Below are 26,391 nucleotides of genomic sequence, written 5' to 3'. Positions count from 1 at the left end.
TGTTATTGCTCGGAGGAAGCCCAACCTGGGAGACCCCCCGGCCCCCACGCGCCTGGGCCGACCGCGGCCGCATCCCTGACGGGCCCCCCATTCGCCCACGTCATCCCTGAACGCCCCCGCCTCGCCTCGCCTCGCCTCGCTCGCCTCGCCCGCCTCCCCGCTCGCGCCTCGCCGCCCTCGCCTGCTCCGGCCTCCTCAGCGCCGCCATCCCCGCCGCCGCCTCTCCGCGGCCACCCGCCGCCGCGTCGCGAGCCGTCCTTCGCGCGAGGCTGCCGTCCGCGTCAATCAGCAGAGCGCGCAGGGGATTGGCCCAGCCGGGTGGGCGCCCCGCCCTCCTCCCCTCCCCCTCTCTGCCGGCCTCAGCGGCTTCCCGCTCCCCGCTCCGGCGCGGCCATTTTAAACAGCGTGAGGCGGGCGGCGGAGCGGTCGGTTGCTGCTTCCCCCGTCGCCGCCGCCGCCGCCGCCGCCGCCGCCGCCGCCCGGAAGAGGCTCCGCGCCCCCACACGGTGAGCCTCGGCAGAGCCCTTCCAGGAGGGGGAGAGCTCGCTTCCCGCCTCGGGTGTCTGTGTGGCGTCCTGAGCTCCTCCCCACCTCCTGCGGGGCGCGGGGATAACAAGGCGGGGAGGGGGCGCGCGAGCGAGCCAGACGGGGCCCCCTCCCCGCGTTGGCGGAGGGCGGCTCGTTGGGAAGGGCAGATCCGCCTCCTCGCCGGTGCATCCCCGTCGGCTGCGCCGGAGGGGGCGGAGACGGGGCAGGTGGGCCCTTCTCCCCCCCCCATGCTCCCCGCCCCCCACTTTCCAGGCGTTTGGAGGTAGGGAACGGAGGATAAAATCCCACATAAGCTCCGCTTAGGGCGGGCCGTTTGGAACAGATGGGACTTAAGTTAGCCTGGACTAACTGAGGCCCCATTCATTCCGGTGCGTCTACTCTGAGTAGAGCTTACGTCGGATTTTATGGCACCCCCCCACCCCTTCTTTCAAGCTGCACCCGTTGGCACGCTTTCCTCCCCGTCAGGAGCTACCTGCTTGACCTGTGAGCTTCATACAGCCTCCCCCATCTCTTGTTAGGAAAAGTCCCCAACCTCCCTTTTCCTGATCTGGAAAACGAATCGATTCATCAGCGAATGGCTATGTGGTTAATTAAGTGACAGCCCGATAATAAGTGTGCGCGCGCAGGGCTGCTGTCGGGTGTTAAATTGCATGCTTTGGTATTTGGTATTAATTTGGTATTAAATTTTTTCACAGATGAATTAAGTCGGCTAAAACTCATGCGCGTAATAAATCAATGTTGCTTTGACCGGGGGGCAGCTCTATTATGCACTTTCTCCATATGGGGAGAGATGGGCTGCCCCCGCCCTTCACCTGCCATGATTAAAGAAACTTTAATCACCAGGCTTCTCCAACCGGATGTGCTCTAGCTGCCTGGGGATGATGGGAGTTGTAATCCAACGCGTCTGGAAGGTGCCAGGTTGAAGAAAGTTGCTTTAGGGTGCATGTTTATCCCATGCATGTTTAGACATTAAAAAGTTCTACAACTCCCAGCATACCCCAGCCAGCACCTTTAGTCAACATGCATAGGATTATAGGGCGCAATCCTATTACTTTAGGGCACAATCCTTTGACTGCAAGGCAGGTGCTAGATGGCCATAGGATAGGTTGGTTCCTGGGAACCGACTTCAGAGCCCGCGCTGTTAGGTCTGTTCTCAGGGAACTGACTTCTACCCCCTCCCGCACTGCCTTGTAGGCAGTGTGGAATGGTTCCATGCTCGTAAGAGGAGTGTGGAGCAGCGAAAGCAGGGTGTTCCCGGGGGCAGGGTGGACATGCCTTTCTGACGCTTGCTATGTGTTGTCTGGCACACACACCCCCAACCTCCCGCTGCTAGACAGCCGAAATCGGCTGTCTAGCTGCAAATGCCGGGCAGCTGAAGCACAGAGGGGAAGATCCCCTCCACGCTGCTCCTGCCCTGCATTAGATAGACAGTCACCTCTGAGTTCGGAGGCTTCCGCCTATCCTGATAGGATTGCGCCCTTAGTCAATTATAGGTCTTCATTTTGGCTGATACAGGGGGTGAGCCTATGCTCCCTGGGGCAGCAGCTGAGGATGTGGCAGAAGTAATGCTTTAATGGAGGAGAGAGGTCCGCTGGCAGGTCTACTGGCAGAGATCATCCCAGTAGAGTGGCAGAAAGCTCTGCTGCCATCACTATACTGCTGGCACTGGGGGCCCAGTTGGGGCGTTTCAGGGGAGACTGCGGATCTGCTGGTTCCTAAGCCCCTTTGTTCTGACATGCCCCCAAACCCACCCTGAGTATACCAGTCCTCGAGCTGGTTAGTTAATCCCCTCCCATTTTGGACAGTGGGAGTGGGAGAAAAGAAGAAGAAAGAGCTGCCCCCACCTCTCACTCGAGCCACAGTGATCCAACAGAACTTTGGATGTGGCACTTGTTCCCCTGTGGAATCTCCTCTTCAGTAGAATTGCTCTATAAATGTGAATGTAATTGCATATGAGGAAAAAGCAATCTGTGCGCTCTTTTTTTAGATGATGCATTCCCTCTCATTAACACGCAACAAGCGTCATCTCAGAAGAGGCATTCTGTTCTCCCCTGTGCAGGATATAATGCTTCTTTTAAGATTACCTACCCCTCTGGAAGTTATCTGTCGCAGCAGAAAAAACAGTCTTCTGGTACCTTAAAAGACTGCCAGATCTATTATGGCATAAAGTTTTCATGAACTCTAGTTAGTCCACAAAAGCTTAGGTCAAAATATATGTGTTGATATTTAAGGTGCCACAAGATTCTCAGTTATTCTTCTAATATAGTGTTGTGTTTTCAGTACTAATATATTTTTAAAAATCTGCCAGGAGCACCTTTTTAGTCATTTGAAACATTTGTGCAGTACAATCCTATGCATGTTTACTCATAAGAATATAAGAAGAGCCATGCTGGATCAGACTAAAGGCCTATCTAGTACAACATTCTGTTCCCACAATTTCCAACCAGATGCCTATGGGAAGCATGCAAGTAGGACATGAGTGCAATAGCACCCTCCCTCTTGTGTTCCTCAGAAGCTGGTAAAAAGGGGCACACTACTTATGTTCCCCCTTTCTTGTGTTTTTTTAAAAGCTAAAGAGCCCCAAGTGTTGTAAGCTTTCCTCAGGGGACTTGCTCCAGCCCTTTGATCATTTTGGTTCCCCCTTTCTGCAGCTTTTCCAGCTCTACAATATCCTTTTAGAGGTGTAGTGACCAGAGCTGTACACAGTACTTGAAGTGGGACCACATCATGGATTTGTATAAAGGCATTCGGATATTGGCAGTTTTATTTGCAGTTCTTTCCTAATGAACTCCTTTGCCTTTTTCACAGCAGCTGCATACTTGGCCAACATTTTTGTGAAGCTATCCTCCACATCCCCAACATCCCTTTCTTGGTCCGTCACTACCAGCTCCGATTCCATAACTGCGTACATGAAGTTAGGAATTGTTTTGGGGCCCCAAGCAACTTTACGCTTGCTTACATTGAACAGCTTTGTTGTTAAGTCGTGTCCGACTCTTCGTGACCCCATGGACCATAGCACGCCAGGCCTTCCTGTCCTGCGCACTCTCCCGGAGCGTGCTCAAGTTCATATTCATTGCATCGGTGATGCTATCTAGCCATCTCATCCTCTGCCGTCCCCTTCTCCTTTTGCCTTCAGTCTTTCCCAGCATCAGGGTCTTTTCCAGAGAGTTTTCTCTTCGCATTAGGTGGCCAAAATATTTGAGCGTCAGCTTCAGTATCTGCCCTTCCAATGAGCACTCAGGGTTGATTTCCTTTAGGATTGACTGATTTGACCTCCTTGCAAACCTGGCCACCTCACTGCTTACCCCTAACTCCAGAACATCTATGAACATGTTAAAAAGCATGGGTCCCATTGCAGATACTTGGCAGTGGGACGGGTGGGACACCACACTGTTCACTCAGAAATAAATCCACTGTGCTCAGTGGAGCTTAGTCCCATGTAAGTGTGTTTAGGATTGCAGCCTTAATTAATGCAGCCAATTAATTGCTTAAGCACTGCAGTCCTAAAATATATAGTGGGACCCTGCATTTTGCAGGTGGGCAGCTGAAATGATGTCTTGCCAGGGAGAGGAGCCAAGTACACCAACTGAGGGATGGGCTTACCTGTTTGTGTTACATCTGGAAGGGCAGGTGTGTGTGTGGCGCTAGAAGAGTTGTCATAGGTTTTTGTTTTCAGCAGTGTATGTAATTCAGTCAACAGTGTGCCGTATTTAAGTGTCCAGAAGGTAGATTCTGTACTTGTGATTTACTGCTCCTTTTGTATTTCTTTAGTTAGCCTTTGTTGGTTTTATTGGTGTTGCATGTCATATGTCACCTTAGGCTACATATTTGGTAAGGAGACTGACAGCACAACTATATGCAAGTCTATTATTCCCAAGTAAGTGTGTATATGCTGCTATCATATATACGCTTACTTGAGAGTAAGTCCTGTTGAAAAGAGTAGAGCTTGCTTCCATGTAGATATGCATTGGATTGTACTGGAAGGTATTTTATGAATAAAGCCAGTCTATGCATGTTTTACTATGGATTTGAAGAGGAAAAACTAATATGGGATATATTCACAATTTAGCTAGTATGGAAAAGTCTAATTCTCCCTGTCCTGGTCAGCAAAATGGGTCCCAGGCTATTCAACAACTTATGTGAGAAATTATTTCATGGTAGACCTTTTCCATTGAGAAACTACATGAGTGGACATCCATTTCTTGGAAATTGGCTATCATGATAATGATAACTATAAAGGTGTACATTTATGGACTCATAGAAAAAAAAAAGTTGAACAGCAATGTTAGGAAAAAGGGAGGTACAGAAACAGAGGAGTGGGACAGAATGGAAAGCAAAAAATACCTAAAGATTTAAAGAACTGAATAAGGACAAAAATCGGAAGGGTAGGAGAGGAATGGGAAAGGCAGGAGGAGAGACTTGGGTGAATAGTTCTGAAGAAGTACCGCAAAATTACAAGGTAGCCGTGTGAGATGAAATTCATGTGAACAATATTGGTTTGCATGTAACAGCAATTCATGGGTTGCGAGGGCCATGCAGGAACAAGCAAGCGCACTGTCTCCTGCCTGCTTGGAACTTCTCTATCTTCACAGTGTCCCTTCCTGGGTTGTTTGATGTGACGTCCAAACCTGGAACTCTGGATTGTTGAGGGACAAACAATCCAGAGTTTTGGCTCAACAACAAACTATAAGATCAAACTCTGGGTTGTTTGTCCCTTGACAACCCAGAGTTCCAGGTTCGGAGCTTTCCTGGATTGTTTGAGAAACCAGATGTAAAGTGGAAGCGGCAAGTGGGAGGCAGTGCACTCACTCCTGCGTGGCCCCGACAACCCATGGGTTGTCGTTAGGTGCAAACCAGGCCATTGAAAAGAAGCACAGAGCTTGCAGTGGAGAAAAAAAGCACCCATAACCATAGGTAATGAAGCTGTGATGGGGATTGCGTGCCACATGTTGAGGAAGTGTATGCCTGCCCATCTGGATTGGTGGCTCAGATTTCTAGATGTGATGCAGCTTGTTTCAAGGTGTTCTAGATATCCTTCTTAGCAGTAATGGGGTGCTGCAGTAGTGGGGTGAATATATGTGGCGGCACATTATCCAGGAAGAGCTTTCTTGTCAGCGTGAAGGACATTTACAGAACAGGCTTAATTCTACAACAAATGTTTTGTATATGGTATGGACTGTAGTACTGTGGGAAATAGACTTTGACCTGGAAAGCATTTGGCATTTTGCCTTCACTTGTGCCTCAGGTGCTTGATGAATGATCCAAAGCAGGTGGCATGTAAAGTTCCTCACCATTACCATCCCTGCTATAATTCTTAAGTCTTTCTTATTTCTCCCCCCGCCCTTTGGTTTGTTAATTGTAGCAACCAATTGCACTACCAGGTGTTTAAGATTTTGTTCTTTTTGAGGCAGGGAGACTATATTTGTTGTCTGTGATGTGCCTTAAATAGTTATATTTGAGATTACAAGCCCTTCTCTGGGAGCTGGTTCTGGCCTTTGTCCAGCTGGAGCATCTCCCTCCCAGTGACTGAATGAGAAGTAAGTGGTTCTTTGTGATTCTTGCCTTGAATCAGTAGCATCTTTCTGGATTCAGGCCAGATGGCTCCCTCTGGAACTTAGTGCTCAGCAGCACAATCTCCTCCTTCTCACGCCCCCTTCCTAGACGCAGCTCAGGAGGCTGGGCTCCGGATGTGGCCTGATGCTGATGTAAGCAGCAAAAAGAAAAAAAAAGAGGGAGGGAGGGAGAGAGAGAGAGAGACCAGAAAAATGTGAATCACGGCTTAGCATCCAAGGTTGCATATTTCATCTTGTCCATTATGATAAGAGTGGACACTAAAGCAAAATGAACAAGTGTTCTCTTTCTCTTGAGGTAATAAATAATCAGCTGCATTTTATGTTTCCTTAGAAGCCTATTGGTGCATGTGGCTTTTCTTGATCTGATAAAAAGTAAGCAATCTATTTAGTATGTGCATGGTATCTCACAAAAGTAGTTATTGATGCGACAGCAATTTGCCTATATGTAGATACAGAGCAATTATCTCAGCACAGCATGGCACTAAATTGTTGCATGATTTTTGGTGTGTGTCTCACATTACTGAAGAACATTTTAAAAATTATTTTTGTTACCTGCCCACTAGTTCTGTCTTGTCATTTTGTGTTTTAAAGAAGCATTCTCCCAAATGGGCAGTTTAGTGTAAGGACAAGAAAATTTGCCATGTCCTAACATATAGGGATGATTGCAGATAATAATTAGTTGACTTTGTCATTTGTTAGTGTTACAGACATATGTACGTAATACTACTTTAGTTTTATTTGTTGTAGGCAACAAATATAGCCAGTTCGGCTTTTCATTTCCTGTCATATAAAATATTAGGGGTGGGGGGAGAGGTGGTTTGGCTTGGATAAATGGAGAAATAGATAAGGTGATAGTGCAGTTCTCCAAAGTAAGTTCTGTTGATTTCATTGGAGCTTGCTCCCAGGTAAATGGGTATAGGATTGCAGATTAAAGGATTTTTCTTCCTTGGATTTCAGTAAGTGAATTGAATCTCCCGAGTTAAATTATCAAATATCTGCCTCTGGTCAAAGTTTTTGTTTGTTTTTTGGTTTTGGATTAGAAGAGCAAATAAAACAACTGCTGTGGTAAACTGTATTTGGGAACTTGGTTTTTCAGATATGCATACTTTGTAAATGTATGTACTGGTAAACATATCAAGTTTTGTGCAATCTATACATCTTTTGCATCCTTGCTGAACGGTCAGTCAAAAAGCCAAATTAGGCTATATACTGACTTCGGTTAGGCTAGCTGATTTAGGCTGGGTGAAGAATGGCTGAATATGGCTTGGTGATAGCTCTGATGCTGTTCTTTTCATGCCTGATTGATGAGAACACTCTCAGTGATATCAGAAACTTATATAAAGGGGTCTATTATATTGACCTCTCAATGGTATCTGCCCAAATCTTTAAAAAACGGTTTAACTAAAAGACTGTTTACTACAAAGGTGAATCCTACTATTGTAGAATAGCAGTCTGGGTAAGGGAGCAATGTGTCTGGGGGACCTAGAATTTTTTGGATTAGCTCAGAGCCAGGAAACCACTCTCCCCTCCCCCTCGTAGCCAACACCGTAAACAGAGTGCGGAGATGGGGGAAAGGAAGCATTCCTGGGGGCAGGGAGGGGAAGAGGCTGGGGTGGCTGGCTTGCACCTTTTCCTGTTGCCACCCCAGCCTCCTTCCTTCCCCCTCCCTGAAGCCACTGCTAGACAGGCAAAATTGCCTGCCTAGCTAAAATGTAGAGCTGGAGGCACAAGGCGCCTCCCTCTCTGTATAGAATACTTGTAAGCCTCCATGTTTGGGGGCTTACAATTACCCAGTGCACAGCCCATAGGACTGTACCCTAAGATGCGTAACTGTGCAATCCCATGCATGTTTACTCAGAAGTATGCCCCACTGTGTTCAATGTGATTTACTTCAAGGTATAAGTATATAGTGTAAATGTATTTGGGATCAGAACATACATTCTGTTGAATATTTAAATAAAATATTGATATTTGATATCAGTCGAGCTGGGTAATGTGTAAATTGGACTCTTGTAGGAGAACATGCAGGATATAATATTTAATATTTTTAAGCCATGCACTGAATAGTTGAAATATTTGTGTAATTTTCCATTGCATATTTAGTTGTTTGTTTAGTCTCAGGATTTTGTTTCCAGTTTGGCTGGCTTTTTATGGAAAGAACATTTCAGTGTAGGAGTCAGTTCCTACAAGGGTACTAGATTAACAATAGTTTCAACATGCTCTTGTATTTAAATGGCTGATCTGCTTCTGTCTTTTTTTTTTTTTTTTTTAGTAACCATAACTATTTTGTAACAGTATAGACATTCTGCTTCCTAGAATGGTTAGGGGTGAGTAATTAGTCCTTCTTCTGCTTTTCTAAGAGGCGTGCTGATCCTACTAATATGAACCATGCAAATACCCCAAACTCCCTGCTCGCATTGTTCTAATTTTGTTTTGAATCCTAACCATTCATAGTTCTAGAGACTGAAAGTATGAAAGGGCAGAGGCTTTGTCAGACTTGTATTCTGAACATAACCATTTTAGTTAAGACTCTTAAAGAGCAGGTGGGTATTCGGTATATGATTGCTCAAAGAAGGGTGGTTGCCTTTTGAGTTCCTATGTGAAGTGTTTCTGGGAAAGCATTCACAGGTGGACCTGGTTTGTACATCATGGTGGCAATTCCTGGGTTGTGTAACCCAGGAATTGCCAGGGACAAGCAGAGTACATGAGCAATTTCAAGTTTCAGTTAATAACCCAGGACTGCCCTGTTCCTGGGTTGTTTCATGACTTCCAAACCCAGAAACTCTGAGAAGTTTGTGTTTGTTGCCCATCATTTGTTGTTGGGTTAACTTTGGGTTGTTTAACCACTATACAACCCTGAGTTTCTGGATTCAGATATCACAAAACAACCCAGGCACAGGGCATTCCTAGGTTGTTAATCAAAATTGGCAATGGCTGGTGCACCTCCCACCCCAGCCCTAGCGATCTTACTCATCCACAATGATCTTCCTCATCCAACAGCAGCAGCAGGCAGCTCTATGGTGCCAGGAGGGTCTCAGAGCATCCTCCTGCAGTACTTGGGAGAGTGCAGACCAGAACATCTCTCACAGGATGGAGATTCTAGAAAGAAGAGAAGTTTTGTGGGGATGGGGGGGAGGAGGTAACCTTTGTTCTTGGATTAATTTGGGGTTGTTTAACCCACAAACTATCCCAAGTGCCTGGGTTCAAACATCACAAAAACAATCTGTAGGTTTTTGCTGGAAACCAGAAGCAGCTCATGTGCAGCGCATGTCCTCACAAATTGTTGTCAGATGCCGTCGTTATGTACGAACAGGGCCTTACAGTTATTCTCTTAATTGTATTTAGTAAACAACATAAACTAAAAAAAATAGTACCCTGTGTTAATTTTTGTCCCAATCTTCCACAAGTATTTGACCTGAAATAATTGAGGGGAAAGTTAAAGCACTATTGGAGATACGCTGCTGCAACACTTTGCTGGCATACCCATTTTGCTAGCCCAAACTTTCCAGTGCAGCAGCCGTGTATCTTTCCTATGGCATGATTGCTCTGCCCATGATGCAAGAAGGTGTATACAGTTGAGTATCCTGCTCGAACATCAGTTTCAAAGGGATGCCTCTATTTGCTGCTTATGAAGCAAATATGCTTATAAAGTTCTTATGAGCTTTATATCTTTACTTTTATAACTGATTTTGAATCTGCAGAGAACATCTCCTCTTTGGGGATATTTTTCCTGGTATAATGAGAATATTTATTTTGTATGTTGGGTATATTTGTTATGTTGAATTACTGTTTGGCTTCTGGGCTTATGCAATGGTTGTTATTAAATACCTATTTTGTGTTAGCAGTACCTTTTTTAAGACTTCTCAAAACCTGGATGTTGATCAGGTGTTTCAGTACTTGCATTAATTCCACCACATTATTAAACTATGATAAAAAGCAAAGAACATTGATACTCTGAATATCTTCTCTTTTTTTAGTGGAAGTGCTGATCACTTTTCTTTGATTCTACTCTGAGTTTATTCTAACCTTTAGCTGACTAGCAGCTGCACAATTTCAAGATTTTATCTTTGGGTGTAAGATAAAATTCTTGCAGAATTCTGCTAAATAAGATTATGGCTTTGCTTTCTACACAGTTCAAAAACTGGTATGCTCTTTTAACTTTCAAGAGAATTATTATCTTTTGGAACGTCATCATCAAGAAACAAATATTTTGTATCACTTGAAGTAACTGAACAGAACAAAATGAAACTTGGAGGCAACTGATTCAAAAGTAGAGAAGGTCTGTTCAGTCCTATTATAGCCACACTTACGGGGTAAAAAAAGGACTGTGCAATCAAAATCTCCCCACTCTGCCCCAATATTTTGACTTTTTGGACATTACAATAATGGACGTGAAATGTAATGTCATGCATAGATTTGTCCATCAAATACAACTAGAGTTTGTTTCGTAACATGAACTAGAATAAAATAGACATGTGAGGAGGATAGCCCAGACCTAGCAGGTGGTGTTGGGACATTGAATAAGCAAAAAAGTCTAGTAAGGCACCAGAAGCAGCTATGGAGTCTTATTGATGGGGGTGGGGGCAGGGAGGGAGGGAGGAAGTAAGGCCCTTAGGATTCATATAAGGTGTTTCTGGGCATGCCTGGACTGCACAAGTTCCAGGCTGAACTGGAGAATAGAAGAACTGAATGGGGTGGCCAGCAAAGAATATTCTTACAAGACTTTCCTAAAGCTGCCTTAGATGGGCTTGGGGTGCACAGCGCGTAGCCTGTGGGCTGCATATGGCTCATGAAGTCCAGTTGTGCAGCCCACTATGTGTACCTCCTGCTGCCTAAATCACGGCTGAGATATAAAGTGGCTGCTCTCCTCTTCTCATTCTCCACCCCCCCAAGCATAACCGCAGAGATGCTCCTCTCGTTTTTGGGGGTTGCCTTCTTTCTTCCTCTTCTCCTCCCTTGCCAAACCACCAAAATTGCTCTTTTACCTTCTCCCCCCATCCCCACAACTCCTTCTTTCCAGAATCTCCATCCTGTGAGAGATGTTCTGGTCTGCGCTCTCACAGATCTCTATGCATAGAGTTGCCTGTTGCTGCTGCTGTTGGAAGAGCAAGATCATTGTGGATGAGTAAGATCACTGGGGGGGGGGGGTTGACTAGCGGTCTGTGTGTGCATGCATACATGCACATGTGTGGCCCCCAGCCACCCGCCCAACATCTTGTGGGACTCTTAAGGCCATACAAGTTGCCCACCCCTGAGATAAAGTGATGCAACTCCCTTGTGCTGACAGAATACTCTCATTTAATGGGCAGTGCTCATTTACTATCCTCTAAGGACAACCACACTTCAGTTTCCCTTAATGTGCTGTGTTGTCTTACCCAGGTTGGCACAAAGATTGCAGGCACTCTAAACTAGGTGATAACTAACTCTAAGAGAACCTGATAATGCTTGTGTGTGTTTTTTTAAAGGAACAATCATGTTTTGTTTTCGTCTTAGATTTACTTGACTCTTGCATCCCATTATTGATGCTTACAGAGACTGAGAATTTGGTATTTAACCATCTAAGAGCTATACTATTTCAATAAATAGGAGAATTTGGTATTTAACCATCTAAGAGCTATACTATTTCAATAAATAGGAGAATTTGGTATTTAACCATCTAAGAGCTATACTATTTCAATAAATATGAGAATTTGGTATTTAACCATCTAAGAGCTATACTATTTCAATAAATACATTGATATGAAAGTTAGAGGGTTTAAAAGATGGGTTTTTTTCCTATTGAATTAGGAGACAGTCATTTTATTAAATATGTCTAACTTACTGTATAAGGCAGTAAAATGCTAGCTAATCCAGAAGCCTAGCTTTAAAAGGATGAAAAAAAAAAAAGCTTTGAATACTATTCCTTGTTTCTCTTGGGACTTTGCACAGCCTTCAGTGGGAATAGAGGTAGTTTGCATAACCAAATAAATGCTTTTTTAAATGGTATGTATTGGGGACAATGGAAGAAACAACGCAAATAATAACCATTCTGTTTCCAGTTTTCTAAATGGAATCCGGCCAGTAGAGGATACTCATACCTCAGTTTTTCAGGTCTGTATGTGTGGAGATATAGGATATATCTGCTTCTGTTGGCTGGCAAATGACTCCTGTCATGATGGTGATGAATAGGATTATACAGATTAGGCCTGCTTAATGGCAAGAACAAACTATTTTGTATTGCAATTTAAAACAGAACAGAAACAATTTAAAATCCAGCCCACCATCTTCAACCAAAGCGAGATTGGAATAAAAAGGTCTTTAAGACCTGCTTAAAAGCAAATGGGGAATGAACCAAATGTACTCCCATGGAAGGGAGTTCCTCAGATATTGGGCCATCAGTGAAAAGGCCCTGTCTCTTGAGACTGCCGATCTAATAGAGCATGATGGCAGTCCTGCAAGGAGAAGTTCTGTGGCTGATCTCAATATGACCCAGGCAGGTTCATATGGGTGTATGTAGTCTTTTCAAACATCCTGATCCCAAACTGTTTAAAGCTTTACTTTTAATTTCCATTCAGGAGGAAAAGGCCTTCCTGAAGCAAACGGTCTTTACCATCCTCCTGAAACATGGCAGTGAACTGACAAGATTAACATTTCTGGGCAGCTAGTTCCAAAAGTCTTGCAACACTATAGAGATAGTTGTAGCCCTTGTGGCCATCCATCATACCTCCAGTGGTGGCAGTCCCTGTTACAGATACTTCTTGGATGATCTTAAATCATAGGGATGGATATATGGGAAAAGGCTTTCCTTCAGATGCGCAGGTCATGTAGGGCTTAAATTAAAGATTAATACCAGCACTTTGAATTCTGCCCAGAAACAAACTGGTAACCAGTGCAGCTTCTTCATGACTTGGGTAACACAGTTCCTTGGTAACAGAGTTGTTTCTTAGCAACCTAGTCGCTGCATGCAGAAGCAGCTGAAGCTTCCAGGCAGTTTTCAAATGCAGTCTTGCATAGAGTGCACATGTTTGCTCAGAAGACATGTGTCCCATTGGGCTCAGTGGGATTTACTCCAAGGTAAGTGTGTGTAGGATTGCAGCCTAAGTCATGTATGAAAAGCAAAGATAGCCATGTTTGGCCATAAGAAAAAATCCAAAATCTGTATTGGCCTAACTAAAGGTATTACGCTAACTCAGGGTCACAACACATGTGTAAGCTTTTGAGATGTCTTCATCAAGCAAGATGTTACAAAAAGCAGGTTGGAGAAGGTAGAGAGGAGGGAGAAAAGGCCAATGATGTTGAAGTCACGAAGTCTGCATGGTCAGAGTTAAAGCCCAGCCCTTAAAAACTGAGCGCTAACCCTGCGCGTTGTTTAAGCATGACTGCTGCAGAGACCAGGCAGTGTCCCCCAAACTCTCAAGATCTCAGACACTCCAAGTGCATATTAGATGGGTAAATAAGTTGTATAGATAAAGACTATACATCCATGTTTATGTTTTAAGATGTTTTAGCACAACAATAAGCCTTATCAACTAACATCTAGGAAACTTCCACAGCTCTGTCGTGAGCATGTGCTTCTTTTTGTTTCTTAAAAGACTTGATTCTGCATCTGCTCACATCAGGGCAATTCTTTCTTGCCTCCAGGCAGGGAGGAGAGTGGTTATTTGCATCCATGTTCGTTGGACTAAGCAGTCTTCCCTCAGTGCCACTTTCTGGAACCTGCCTGATAGGTACAACTGAAACCACCACAAGTGCCAACCACTGCCAGAAAACAATATTACGTTTGTTACACTCCAGATACCCTTGGAAAACAATGGCATCTAGCACCTAGATGAAAAGATGTTTGTGTGTATAGTTGCAAAATTAACTAGTTTATGTTTTGAGATTAAGGCACAACATTTGGTCACTCCTGATAATTATATACATCTTGCTTTTAAGGATGCTAATCCTTCCAAGGCAGCTTATAAGTAAAATCAAAATATATTAATAAAATCAGAGTAAAACAACATTGAAACATAAGAAGTCCAGCTGGCAACTCAGTCAAGGCGACTTCACTGCGTGCCAGCGTCCCCCAGTGGGGGAATCAGTGACTTGCCAGCCATCTGATGCGTCAGCCAGGAACCAAATCATGTTAGGGGCTGTGGCCCTGCCCTCAGACATTGTTCAACCTGTGGAGGTTGAGTGAGTGGGGATAGAGGTGCAAAATTTCCAGAAATTTTGAGATCATGGGGGGGAACAGTTTTTTCGGGGGGGGGGGTCAGAAAAAAACAAATTTTGGGAAAACATGAAAAATAAGCAATACTTTTTTTTTTTTTAGCTTTCCTTACAGATCTAAAGTCACTTTCTTGCTTTAAGGCAGCCTTCCCCAACCTGCTGCTCTCCAGATATTTTGGACTTCAGCTCCCATCAGTCTCAGACAGCATGTCCAATGGTCGGGAATGCTGGGCACTGTAGTCCTAAACATCTGAAGGGCACCAGGTTGGGGAGGGCTGCTTTAGGAACATAAAGCAGCCTTTCTATTCCCAAAGTTATTTTTTGTATAACTTAGTTTGCTCATAAAGTTATTATATTTTTAAAAAAATTTTTAAGTAAACTCACTCAGTAAATTTGTAAGTGTTGTCTGAATAGATTAGAATTACATTACATTACTGCTACAGTATCAGACAAACAGGATTCTATAGAACAAAACCCAAACTGTCAAGAATGCACATTTACTGACAAGAACGCACAATGGTGACTCTACTCACATTTTGGGAAACTGAGCATAAATGTCTATCAGTAAACTATACTTTACATCCATCATTTTAATAAGGAATGAAAGAGATAACCATGCTTGGAATCTTACAGAGAGGATTAAAAAAAAAAACATTTTCCTCCATGGCTTCATCATTTCCAGACATTTTACATATCTAGTCTTTCTATAAAAGTGTTCTTAATACATAGTTTTTAGAAATCATTTTGGGGGCGGGGGAGAGTAAAGGCTAACAATATATAAATACCGGAGGTAGCAGCTTGGGGTCATTTAGGAGCAGTTTTGTGTGTGTGGCGGGGGGTCTTTGGCAAGGACAGTCAAGCGAGTTATGCATATTTATATGTAATGTCTAGTTTAGTTCTTATGGTCAGTCTGTCTATTAACACTAATGCCACAACCTTTGGCTTTATGTTTATCTTTGTGTGATTCCATGGGTTCAAATGCAGTTCCATGTAAATGGAGATAATCCTGGTAAGTTTATGGCTCCTACGGTAATGCTGATGTATAATCTAACAATATTGTCTTAATTACATTGTTGTGTTTCAAAAGCCAAACAAATGCAAAAATAGAAGATTTCTGCTTCCATCTAAAGAGCAAAAGAGGCTTATGCTAGCCCAGTGCTGACTTTAAAAAGAAACAAAAACAGCTGACTCCTGTGTTCTATAACAGGCAGTTTTAAATTCCCTTCCATTTCAAAACAGTTTGCTATATGCTATGGTGGGATTACTGCTTGAAACAAGCAACTCTAAAGCCCTTTTGAGTTCACAGAACTAATTTCACAGTTTGGATTAGGGATGTATGGATTGTGTAAAATCCATTTTGTCTGTGTTTTGCAGATTGTCAGGTGCCATTTCTTCCACAGTCTGCCCATTGATGGAATCGGATTTTTTTTTTCCAGTTCCCCGAATTTGCGCAAATGTGCACATGCAAAAAAAAAAAAAAATTCCCCCAAAATGTGCAAATCTCCCCCAAATGTGCCTATCAGGAAATGCACAGTTTTGGCAGTTTTTTTTAAATTGCATATTTTTCAAGGATGAAATTTGCACAGAATTGGGAAAGTTAGAAAAACGTTCTGCAAGTCAGTAGAATCTGCCCAACAGGAGAAAAGCTGATCCACTGTGGAATCTGCCTGTCAGATTCATCAAAATCCAAACTCATTTGGTTCCGTTGTGGACTTCTCTGGCATCCCTACTTTGGATCCTGGACACAGTTTTTAAAAGAAATGTGCACAATTTACTAGAATTGTTTTAACATGTAAAGGGTAAATAAGGTAATGGTTGTGTATTTCTTAGATTCTTTATTTAATATCTCAGACTAATGTCAATAAGTTACCAAGTATATATAACTATATTGTTACTAGAAGAAAATAAGTCGAAAATTAGTGAAAGCTCCTCATTTTGCTGTAGGTCAATTAATGTGAAAAAAGAATGTTGATGTAATTGTATTGAGTGGTGATTTAGAATCTTTCTGTTGATGGAAACTTTCTTTTAACATATCCCATGTAATGTGGTTACTTGGTCATCAGCTATTACATAGTCTACAGCTGTGTTTATATGTTCTTAGTAATTTGCTTGCTCACTTCCTTATTCAGAAAGTTTATTATAGGACATCACTGATAGTGTGCTTTTTCCTACAGGAAGTACATTACAAGTACGGTGAATGCTGCTTTCTAATGTTCTGTAACTTAAAATACAGAATATTAAAATGTGAACAGTAGCATGCCTTTCTGTAGGAAATCTGCATATTGCTCTATTTTTTTGCCAGTGCTAATGATTTTGCAACATTATCATTTCAAATGATATCGTTGATATATGATTATGTGTTTTTCCCCTCCTATTTGTTTTCTCTCCTATTATCTTGGGTATTTCACAGTAATAGTTATTTTTAAAATAGAAATGGTTACAAAATGTTGTGGTTTATTTTGAACCCAAGTCCTTTAGCACTAAGCGGGGAGAAGGTTCAGGGAGGGTGAACCAATAGCCAGCCAGAGGGCTACACCCCATTTAGCCAGCTACAGGGACAGTGTTATCTAAGCTATAGAACTAGGTTATAGAATTGTGTCTTGTTCTTAAGCAGCCCACTCACATAAATGAGAGCATCATATATAAACTGTGCTTCAGTTGTCTAGTACAAGGAATATATTTTGTGCCAAGAACAGGGAGTTAAGATAAGGAAAGGATCAGAACATACTGCCAACCTAGAACATTTTAAGCTAGCTGGAAAACTTTTCCTGTTTTACATACACCTTGTTAAAGCTGTTGCTGGGGGAGGGTTGAATACGTCTAAGGAGAATTCAATCGCCTAATTTAACCAAGGTGTATAATTATTAGAGGAATTGTGTTATGTCTTTGTATTCATCATCACACCTATGAGACAACTCCAGCATCTAGCAGGGCAAACTGAATTTGTGGGCCTTTTGGCAGCCTTCCTTCTCCTTATAAATCAAGGTAACAAACTGGTAGCCAGCAGGGATGTGAAGGAGATTGTTGACCCAACTGATCTGTAGGACAGGATTGCAGCCTGTCCGCAGGCGACTAGCAATTTGATGTGTCTATGAAAAGGCTAGAATGTAAATAAGTTCAAAAGTATAGGAAAAAACTCTGTTTTGCGGGTGGGGCATTGCCAACAGAATACATTTTTATTATTTCTGTCAAGTTAACACTAAGACATAAGAAACACCGTACAAGGAGTCCATTGGAATCCTACATGCAATCATTGTGGAATTCATTAGTAATAGTTTGTACGTCTACCTTTATGGCAGCTCCTAAAGGTAAAAATGTGAGCATTCCTGACATGAACATATCACAGAGGATCCTGAAGGGAAGGGAATATGCCAAATTCTTTTCATGTTACTTTATTCAACATTAAAATCTGATAACTGGTATGGAGCAAGGCCAATTTACTCCAGCAGTTTTTCCCATTGCTTAAATTGCTCCTATGAAACAAAGAATAGATTAAAACTTGCTATTACCAATAGGGACCATATGTAAAATTGGAACTCTTTTGGGCAGAACTGGCACAGAAATCAGTATATAAATGTTGATTATTGGCCATCAGATTACATGCTTCCATATCTCACCTCCAGCAGCTGAAGCAACTGTTAAATTATTATACACATTTTTAAATGGAAATAGATGATATCTAGCTTGTTACCTGAAGAGAAACCGATAATAAATGAGAGAAACAATTTACAACTGTCAAAAGCACTGGAAACATTATAAAAGGATGTATAATCAATCAAGTCATGGGTTTTGTTTACAACAATATTATAATAGGGAAAAATACTGATGTGAGTTTCAGTGGTTATCCAGGTCTACAAATTTTAACTGGCCTTACTAGCCAAGTAACATGTGTGACTGCCTGTACTCTGCCCATACGCAAATGGCAGAGTCTGATAGCTGATCTCGCACTATGTCCCTGACTGTAATGTGAATTTTGGGAGGCAGTCTCCCTTGACCAGTGAAGTGGGAGATAGTTTATGCAGTCATGCTGAGCATTCGAGCCTCTCTGAAATGCAGTGCAACTGTGGGGAATTTCCCTGCCCCCTCCCCAGCTCCACAGTTGGGAGGAAGGTTAGGGCTCATCACACTTGGTAGTGAGCAATGGAACACTTACCATGGTGAGCAGAGAGGTGGGAGTTGCGGACCTTAGATGAACATAATAGTAAATGCCTTTGTGAAATGTATAAGACTGTGACCCTAATGCAGATATGAATAAATGTATCTATGGTACAACAGTTGCTAAAGCACCTAAAGCTTCATCAACAATTGCGAGATGAACAAAGGGAAGCAAGTCTTTTGTGCTGTTATGCGTAAGGATAAAAATTATAAAACTCACATGACCTTTTAGAATCCTTCTCTCACTATTACAATATTATGTATCTGTATGTGGCAGTTAATTGTATTATAACAAAGTGGATACTGTGCTGTCTTAAGGTATGCCCACAGAGCAGCAATTGTATTTGACAAAAATACAGGTGCTGTAGTGCCTCAGAAACCAAAGGAGCTCCAGCGTAGATCCTACCTTGGTGAGAGAAATACTAAGCCTATTGTAACATCCAGTTGAGAGAATCTGAATTAAGTAGGAGAGTGTTAGAGTGTCATACTGATTTTATCCAGTGTCATACTGATTTCAACGTGATTATAGCATAGCACAAAAGAATATTTTTCCCTATACATTGTTTTTAACAGTGAAGGAAGGTGGCTTTTACAATACTGTTTTCAAGTAGTAAATTTTCCAAGATCCCCCCACTGTACTACTTTGTGCCCAGAAAGTTCAGATCTAATTCTGTTGCTGGCAAAGTAGCTTATGACTGAATATAGCTCAGAGGTCTCTATTATGAGTAGAATGTTCTGTTTGTGGAAGGCATTTGTGGAAAGTATAACATATCCTGGGCAGGGCAACATATCAACAATCTGTATAAATTCAGATCAAAATAGATTACGTTTCTTAAAAGAGAATCACTCCAAGTTGCCGTTAGACTCTTGACCGCATTTGTACATGTTAACAAGCGCGGAAGCTTAATATAAGGACTTCTTTAAAAATACTTCATGCCCTGTACTTAAGTTGTACAAATAATTGTTTTGGCTGTTGATTTAATGAAAACTTTCAACAGAGAATCTACATTAACTGAATTGTTGTACTTAGACCCTTTACCTGTATGCCCTAACTAGATATGATGGCAGCAGATCCATGTTTTTAGAACAAAGGTTGGTGCCAAATAGATATAAAGCAAGAGGGTGAGACTTCATGTGAAGAAAGGGCAGGAGGTGGTGCTGAATTCCACCCCCATTCCCATGCTCTTCTTCTCCAATCTCCTCTCTCCATCTGCTTTTTCCCCCAACTAGCTCGGAAATGTGAACTAAGCCCCCATGGAAGAGAAGTCACTGGGGGGCAAGGGGGTGCAGGCAGGAACTACCCCCGCTTTATACACATTACCTGTTGTAATCTGTGGTAGAGTATATGCTTTGTACACAGAAGGTCCCAGGTTCAATCCCTGGCATCTCCAGATAAGGCTGGAAACATTCCTACCTGAAACCCTGGAGAGCTGCAGCCATGAGTGTCAACAATACCGGGCTAGATGGACCAAGGGTCTGACTCGGTATAGGACAGCAGCTTCCGGTATTCCTCACCTGAGTCATACTGACATATCTACTAGTGAGTTTAGGATTTCAGCCTTGCTGTCCAAATTGGGAATAAGCCCTGTTGACCTCGGTGATGCTTACTTCTGAGTAAACATGCATAGCATCTGACTACAAGTATATTACATATTTATAGTGTTGTGATACTGCTTTTCTTCACAAGTATCTAAATATACCCATTTAAATGAATGCTTTGCAGGTAATTCAGTATCATTTGAAAATTACTAACTTAAACATGACAGCTTAGATTATCCATATCTAATGTGGTTTTGCACATGAGACAGTAAGCATTTTGTTTCAAATAATAGCTGTTATTTCAGTCTCTGGAACTTTAACAAAATTTCGTATCTGGGAATATTTCATAGAATATGAATTTCTATAGAATTTCATAGAACTTCATAGAATAATGAACTCGCTATATCGTCTCTTGCCAATTTGCGGCTTTTGGGCCACTTACTGTGAACCTGGAAACTTTCAGGTTAAAGTTCATGTGAAATAGATATAAAAACTTGAGTTTCTTTGTTCCACCTCAGCCTTTTTAATGAGGTAGTTCTTTGGAGGCAGTACTGATTTGCTGGTTTTTATTTTATTTATAGAAACATTTTTATATACCTTTTGGTCCTAAGAAGGGTCCTCAGGGTAGCGGACAGCAATAATATCTCAATACAATTAAAACCAGAAAGCATTAAAAGTCAGAATTAAAACATCTAAAAATAGGACCATAGCTAGTAAGATTAAAATATACTAAAAGCCTGCCAGAATAAAAATGTCTTAGCCTTCCACCTAAAAGACAACAGACAGAGAAGGAGACAAAGTTCAGTCTTCACCTATAGTACACTGTAATATTTCTCAAATTCTTTGCTGATCATACGCAGGGGAGCCAAAAGGAGTGTCAAGCCAAGGGTCAGCCATGATACATGTCCTCCACCCCCCAAATACTCAGGTATCTGTAGTGCTTAAAACCTCATTAAAAACTTTGTCTTAAGGTAGAAAAATGCTTAACCAAAATGTGCAGGCAGAATGACCATTTTCCCTTAAGACTTAAGTAGTGCAAAGGTTAACTCAGTTTGACCTTACAGAAACATCATTGTCACCCTGACAACTCTGAATCATTTTCCCAGAAGTTGTAATAAGCCTGAAAAGTAGGCGTGTGCTTTTTGCCTTATAAGTTATCTAATGCGTACACAGACTTGCAACACAGACTTGGAAAACTTCACTCAGTGAGTAGCTGGTATTTGTTTGCATATGTATAACTTGACTTGGTTGCGCAGCCATCTCTTCAGTAATGTTTTAGTGCCTTTACGTCTTCTGATCGTATTCTGTAATATTTTTTTTTAAAATGCTACCCAGAACTGTGTGCAAATAGAATAATGCCTATAAATTCCAGACCTTTATTTTTTTAGCCAGTGCTTGCTAACTTTACAAACGCTTTGTGGTGGATATAACTGTTACTGGGAAAATGTTTCACAATAAACTTATACAGCTTTAAACACAAACCCTTTTAATTACATAGAGTTTTGTAGTGGATGTAACTGTTTCTTGGAAAACATTTCAGAATAAACATGTACAACTTTGAACAAGGCACCTTTTAATTACACAGTGTATATTAAAACGTAGTGGGCTAGTATTACTGTCTTCTGTCTCATTAAAATCAAGTGAATAAGAAGTACCTCTGAATGAATATTGTAATCTTTGGTACTTCTTTTACATTAATGTTATCTTTAAAAGGAAAGCAATTTTGGAAAATGTAATCTCGCCCTCTGCTTATTCCATGAGGGCCATTTAAAAATTAATGAAACTGTAACATGAGGGCTTTTCCATTCTCTTAGTGTCCATGACCTATTTTAGATTATATCGTAGGTATTTGCGTACTAGAAAAGAGTAGCAATACATATCAAATTATCTTCTCTCAAGTCTGTAACAAAACACCAAAGTCTAATTGTGCTGTACGGAAAAATACTTTTAAGAGCAGAGATGACTGCAGTTTTAACCAACTAAGAAATTCTGTACCCACATTTAAATTCTGTACCCACACTTAAATTCTGTACCCACATTCTACGTAGTTGTTCAAAAGCAGAAATATTATTGTTGGCCTTTTGAACACTGAATGAACTCCATGGTCTAGACAGCTGGAATTCTGATGAATAAGTTCTTGAGTTGATAAAATGAACTGAAAGGGTGGAGAAAATCCATTGGGAAAACTGAAATGGAATTACCATGCATCAGACCACGGTGGTGGCTATTCAGTTATTTAGATATGTTGCCTTTGTGAATACTGCCTGTGTGTTTTTTATGTTTTTAAATTTTGCATCTTGTATTTTAAAATTTTTAATCTTTGTAAACCGCCCAGAGAGCTTCAGCTATGGGGCAGTATAGAAATATAATTAATAATAATAATAATAATAATAATAATAATAATAATAATATTTACAAGTGGAGACCTGTGTACATTCACATGTAGTACTGTCTCTGTGTCCATTTTCCTCTGCATACTTTCTCACTTCCCCCATATTCATTCTCTCTCTCTCTCTCTCTCTCTCTTGCACGTACACCACACACACACACACACACACACACACACACCATATATCTATCCATCATTGTCCCACCTACTTCACAGGGTTGTTGTGAGGATAAAATGGAGAGAAGGGGGATCATGTAAGCCGCCTTGGGTTCCTTGCAAGAGGAAAAAAGGTGGGATATAAATGCAATAAATAAATAAATATCTACACACACAATTTACATTACTCCCACACAGTGTTCATATATACATACACTATTCACACATACCACTCTCATGGAGACAAAACATGCATGCACAGTTTAAGAGGTGACCAAAGTGCAGTAGTGCTTCCCTGTTGCACACTTTCTCCCCAACAGCACATCTGTTCATCTGTCCTGACACCTTGTTTGCCAATAGCCTTGTTTTTCTTTTGAGATTTCTGAGCAGCTGGAATATTCATAAACATTTTGCAGGGGCAGCCCTAGCATAAGGCAGAGTGAGGTGGCTGCCAGAGGCAGCAGATTTCAGGTGTTATGAAAGGTGTTCTTGTATTTTTACTTCCAGGGTTGGGGAGAGGCGCTTGTAGGATTTTCTGTTTCATGTGCCAAAATAACTTGCCTGGCTTTGGTTACTATGTTCCTTGGCTTGGGGTGGGGGGGGGGCATTTGCTGCTCCCCACAGGTAGCAAAACGTTTTGGGCCGTCCCTGGCATCTCTTAACATTTCAGCAGCTTAGCCACTCCACTAGCCTGGAGTCACTTCAGCCAACTGAAGCCAAAGTTCTCACAGACCGTCAATAGCTGCAGAGATCTTAAAAATGCAGACTACTTCATTCTCTCTTATGTTTTTGGTCAAATTGGAGCAAACACTTAGACCTGATAACCTCATTTGGCTTCTGTTATCATGATGAGTGCCCTACGATTATGTAGAGTTGTCTTTGACTTTGCAAATAGAGGTTGGCCCTGGGGTCTAGTTTTTTTTTATTTTTAGCAAATTCATTTGCAATAGGTAAATATCATTATCCTTTTAATCCTAAAATCATTTTAATCCTAAAATGCACAGAAGAGTTACTAATTAATCTAGAATAACTACTCTGTATCCAGAGTGGGCAGACTTCAGACCTGTGGAAACTAACTTTGGGGTTTTTTATTAGAATGCCAAGATGCACTGACTGGAGCATAGTGCAAAAAGGCATACAGTTAGAATTAAATAATTCTGGGCCCAGGAATTTGTCGGTGACAAACTTGAACAGAGCTCACAATCCATTAAACCCTTAAATAGTTTGGGCCCAAGTTATTTGATGGACCATCTTCACCCATACCAGCCTGCCTGCGCTCTGAGGTCATCAACAGAGATCCTTCCTTGCTTGCCATCAAGGGCAGTTAAGTTGATGAGTACAAGGGAGAGGGACTTTGTGGTAGTGGGCCTGGACCTCTAGTATAAGCTTCCATCAGGGGTTTATCAGGACCCTTATTTGTAGGTCTTCAGGAAAGCTTAAAAAAAAATTGCACCTTCTAGAGCTACCGCTCAACTGTGAGGAGAGAAAGACCTGGTTTGCATGATCACCGTGACTTAAACTAGCCATGATGGTTTGTTTATGCTGTGGCATATGCCAGGCGCTATTTGCACCTGGACGTTAATCACCTGCCCAGGTACAGCTTGTTGTGTCATCTGAACTCGGGCAGCATGGCTTGTTTGAGGAGGAAACAACCCTCAAATGGGCTATTGTTAGGTTATTTGAGGGTTGTTTCCCCCTCCAACAAGCTGTGCCACCCACGTGTAGGCAACATGACAAGCCGTGCCTGGGTGGGTGATTAGACAAATGGTGCAAGGCACATGTCATGGCATAAACAATGCACCGTGGCTTGTTTAAGCCATAGTGACCATGTGAACCAGACCAATGAGTACAACATACAAAATATAAGTCAAATTGGAGGTCAGTGTAAAAGAACCGGAACACAAGGAAAAGGAACATTATGCCCACTGGCACAGAATGATACTGACTGTGTAATCTTTTGTGTTCAGACTTATTCAGTGTTCAGACTTATTCAGAAATAAGTCTCATTGAATTCAGTAGCGCTTACTCCCAAATTACTTTGCAAATAACCGCTGTCTAGATGATTGCAGGGAACCAAAAATGTGACATCATATTTTAACCTCTCTTCCTTGGTATAATTCTGCAGTTACAATGTTGTGTTGCCAGACGTTTTCTTTATGCATCATTGTTGCTTCTCTTTTGAAACTTGAATGTTTAATGTGTTTAGTTGTAGAAATTATATAGCTACAACTATGTATGCCGAAAAAAAGTTTTCATTTGTAATTATGGTTTCAGTCTGAAGTCCCATGAACGGACCTCCCCTTGCTCTCACCCCTGCAGCACCCTCCAACCCCCTTGTCCCCTCCAAAATTTGTTCTCTACCCTCTCTCTCCTCTGGTACCGATTTTGGGGGAGGGGGCTGTAGGGGGTACGTGGGAAGCTATTCCGCCAGCAGTTTCTGTTCTGCTGTTGATCAGCCAGGGTTGCATGCAATTGCAAGAAAAAAATTCTTCTTTGCTGACATAATGTATGGGCTCACTAATTTTTGTAAAGGAAATGTATTGCCATTGAGCATTCTGAAGGGGGCAGCTTCTTGACTGAATATGTTGAAATTTCAGTGCTTACAAAAGATTTGGTCTCATTGTTGGCCAGTGTTGGGAAAGCACACCAGCAGAAGTACTATGCAGCCTAAAGAATGTTCAATGGCAACTAAAATGATCAAGGGAATGGAGTAACTCCTCTGTGTAGGAAGGTTACAACAGATGGGATTATTTTGCTTGAAAAAAGGCAAGTAAGGAGAGACCTTCTAGAGGTGTACACAATTATGCATAGTGTAGAGAATGTGGATAGGGAGACATTTTTCTCCCTCTCTCATAATATTAGAGCCTGGGGTCGTCCCAGTAAGCTGACTGGTGGGAGATCCAGGACAGATAAAAGGAAGTACTACTTTACACAGCGCATAGTTAAACTGTGGAATTTGCTACTACAAGACATAGTGATGGCCAGCAATTTGGATGGCTTTAAAAGGGCGTTAGACAAATTCATGGAGGATAAAGCTATCAATGGCTACTAGTCCTGCTGGCTATATGTTACCTCCAGTATCAGGGGCAGTATGTCTATGTACACCAGTTGCTGGGGTAGGAAGATGCTGTTGCACTCCTGTTTTGCTTGGGGGTTTCCTGTGGGCAGAACAGAATGCTGGACTAGATGGACCCTTAGTCTGATCCAGCATGGCTCTTATGTTCTTAACATGATCTTCCTGTATGCTCTCAGTTCTTCTGTCCTATGAAGCCTCTTGTGATATTTATTGCTTTAAATTATAATTCTGTTGCTAAGCAAAACCTTTATGATGTGAAGTAGCTGCACAATTGTAAAAGTTACTTAATTCTGCTTAAAATCTCTTTAAACCTAGAGTCAGACACCATCTGCTCCCCATCTTAGTGTGGATTGAATTAATTCTGAAGATCACATTTCTTTTGGAAATACTGTAAGTACTTGTGTTAACTTACCAATACTTATTGTAAGTTGGTGTTGTCTCATTTTAATAGGTGTTTGATTAAAGCTTCTGAATTTTCAATATATAAAATGCTGTGTAGTCTATTTTTAAAGGTCTTTACTAAAGTAAACGACTAACTGGAAATATATCCTAAAATGCAGCATATGTTTTTCTAATGTTCTGGCTTTAATGTAAATAGCAATGGGGCTATGAATAGGGTTAAGCCTTTGTATCGTCGGGCCTAGCAGTTCCTCAACTTTTCTTTTTCTACCCAGACAGTGACCCAGTTTGCATGTAACAGCAGCAAATCATGGGTTAATTAACCCACAATTTGGAGCGGCACATGACAGGCACATTTTGCAGCC

General features: G+C 41.8%; 1 protein-coding gene across 4 annotated transcripts in view; it reads left to right on the top strand.

Moving 5' to 3' along the window:
- Positions 1–379: 379 nt before the first annotated feature.
- The window catches only part of ACSL4 (acyl-CoA synthetase long chain family member 4), a 48,219-nt gene continuing 22,207 nt past the window's right edge, over positions 380–26,391 (top strand). For 3 of the 4 annotated variants that reach the window (XM_084814135.1, XM_084814132.1, XM_084814133.1), the window contains exons 1-2: positions 380–506; positions 25,943–26,017. The gene's annotated coding sequence lies outside the window, so the exon portion shown is untranslated. Of the gene's footprint in view, positions 507–21,188; positions 21,212–25,942; positions 26,018–26,391 lie in introns of those variants that run through there. The other variant, XM_084814136.1, reaches the window with a different exon arrangement.

The sequence above is a fragment of the Heloderma suspectum genome, chromosome 9 (genome assembly GCF_057233095.1).
Source record: "Heloderma suspectum isolate Gila_16-S chromosome 9, 16-S_ref, whole genome shotgun sequence".
NCBI lineage: Eukaryota > Metazoa > Chordata > Lepidosauria > Squamata > Helodermatidae > Heloderma > Heloderma suspectum.
The sequence above is the reverse complement of the archived record's forward strand: the minus strand, read 5'-3'. Positions and strand labels throughout refer to the sequence as shown.